The following is a 2,500-nucleotide window of genomic DNA, read 5'->3' as shown; positions in this document are numbered from 1 at the left end:
CTGAAGTGAAATAAAAAAAAAATTGCTGTTATTCTGTTGTGCTGCCTGCTGTTTCACACTCTTGCTCTCTTCCGAAGACTCTTGGCTGTAAAAGAAACAGATTTTTTTACCAGTGTTTTTTGTAGCTGTTAAATAGTTAATACCAGTGTATCTGTAATGTTGTTTCTCTCCTGAAATTGTTTTATCGCCAGCGTTTTTTGCAGCTGTTGTTTCTCTGTTGAAATTGTTTATCACCAGTGTTTTTTTGCAGATGTTTCTCTATTGAAATAGGTTGTCATCTGTGTTTTTGTAGTTGTTTCACTGATGAAACATTTTCACCAGTGTTTTTGTAGATGTTGTTTCTCTGTTGAAGTAGTTAATCACCGTGTTTTTACAGATGTTGTTCTCCTGTCAGTTGTTGATTTTGTATGAGTGCGTACGTGTGTATTCAGTGTGTTTTAGTTTTCTGTAGAGGAAAATCAATGCGCCGGCTTTTTCTGCTCGCCCTCAGATCTTAAAAACGGCTGAGGCTAGAGGGCTGCAAATTGGTATGTTGATCATCCATCCTCCAATCATCAAACGTACCAAATTGCAGCCCTCTAGCCTCAGAAGTTTTTACTTTATTTAAGGTTAAAGTTAGCCATGATCGTGCGTCTGACACCGCCATAGGTGCCAACAACACAGGCCACACCGGGCCGTGGCTGAAAGTTTCATGAACCGCGGTTGAGAATTTCATGGGCCGTGGCTGAGAGTTTCATACAGCATTATAGGCTACACTGTACAGAAAACTCGATTGCGCCGAAGACACTTCGGCGCATTTATTACTTGTTTGTATGAAGAGGACTCTTCTTGCTTTTGTTATACTCCCCATCCTGATAATTAATTATATACCTATTCTTATATATTTTTAGTTTCTCCTTTTTCGAAAAGAACCAAGTAAAAAATGGGCCTAAGTTTCTTCGGCGCAATTGAGGTTTCTGTACAGCCGCTACAGCGTATAATTAAGGCCACTAAAAATAGATCTATCTTTCGCTGGTCTCGGTATATTGCTGTATGAGCGGCCCATGAAATTTTAACCACGGCCCGGTGGTGGCCTATACTATATCGTTGCCAGAAGCACGATTATGGCAAACTTTAACCTTAAATAAAATAGAAACTACTAAGGCTAGAGGACTGAAATTTGGTAAGTTTGATGACTGGAGGGTGGATGATCAACATACCAATTTGCAGCCCTCTAGCCTCAGTAGTTTTTAAGATGTGAGGGCGGACAGAAAAAAGTGCGGACGGACAGACAAATCCGGCACAGTAGTTTTCTTTTACAGAAAACTAAAACCTGTGCATATTCTTATTCCATTATAATCTCATCTCCATCACCGTCACTTCATTTCTGTGAAAACACCTTTTCTCTCTCTCTCTCTCTCTCTCTCTCTCTCTCTCTCTCTCTCTCTCTCTCTCTCTCTCTCTCTCTCTCTCTCTCTCTCTCTCCTCTTTTAAATAATAGGAAAGATTTAAGATTTAAAGAAGAAAAAATCCCAGTCACTCGGAGGACATTTCTGCGTGATAATGACCCTTGTGAATTGATACCCCAAGGAACAATATCGCTTTCCAGGGGAAATAAAATCAGTCCTCTGGAAGCGTGAGGGATAATGAGCGTTGTCAACTAATACCAAAAGGAACAATATTGCTTATTTTGCTTCCCAGGGGAAATAAATAACTCATTTCAACAGTATGAGGGATAATGACCCTTGTGAATTGATGGCCTAAGGAGCAGTATTGCTTTCCAGGGGAAGTAAAATCAGTCTTCTAGGAGAATGAGGGATAATGACCCTTGTGAATTGATGGCCTAAGGAGCTATATTGCTTTCCAGGAGGAATGAAATTAGTCCTCTGTAAGTATAAATTATAATGAGTCTTATGACTTAACACCAGAAGGAACAATATTGCTTTCCAGGGGAAAGATAATCAGTCTTTCCTAGGAGTATGAGGGAACTGTCTAATCAGCTTATCGTGTGAACAGGTGAGACTGAAGACATAACCTCCCCCCCTCCATTTTCCATGGGTGATGTAGGGGGGTCTTTGAGAGTGGGGGAAGGTAAGGTAGGTGTGTGTGACTGGAAAGATACTGGAACGTGGACTGGAAGGCCTGAGAAACTGGAAACTGGAAACTGGAAGAGGAGAGATATTGGGGTCTCCTCAAACAAAAGAATGTCGGAACTTCAGGGGTGGTTGGATGTTGACTGAGAGAGAGAGAGAGAGAGAGAGAGAGAGAGAGAGAGAGTTGAAAAGTTTTCAACTCGAACCTTCATGAAATGATAATTTGGTTTTTTGAAAGATCATGTTTGGTGTATTTTGTTTCCGAGTTTCAAAAACTTTATTTCTCATATACTAATGAGTACTTTTACTCTACACACATACACACACACACGCAGATGGTCAGAGTTAATTGCGCAGAGTGAAAAATTTAGTGTAATCAACACTTCGTTCCCGTAGGCATAATAGATGCCTCAGTGTTCCACCTTAAT

General features: G+C 40.4%; 2 protein-coding genes across 3 annotated transcripts in view; one reads left to right on the top strand and one right to left on the bottom strand.

The window, feature by feature from the left end:
- The window catches only part of LOC136836096 (leucine-rich repeat-containing protein 15-like), a 372,814-nt gene that overhangs the window by 45,440 nt on the left and 324,874 nt on the right, over nucleotides 1–2,500 (top strand). The window lies entirely within an intron of this gene.
- The window catches only part of LOC136836626 (uncharacterized), a 38,799-nt gene that overhangs the window by 34,680 nt on the left and 1,619 nt on the right, over nucleotides 1–2,500 (bottom strand). The gene's annotated exons all lie outside the window — the stretch shown is intronic.

The sequence above is a fragment of the Macrobrachium rosenbergii genome, chromosome 56 (genome assembly GCF_040412425.1).
Source record: "Macrobrachium rosenbergii isolate ZJJX-2024 chromosome 56, ASM4041242v1, whole genome shotgun sequence".
Taxonomy (NCBI): domain Eukaryota; kingdom Metazoa; phylum Arthropoda; class Malacostraca; order Decapoda; family Palaemonidae; genus Macrobrachium; species Macrobrachium rosenbergii.
Note: the sequence above shows the minus strand (reverse complement) of the source record. Positions and strands in the feature narration are given on the sequence as shown.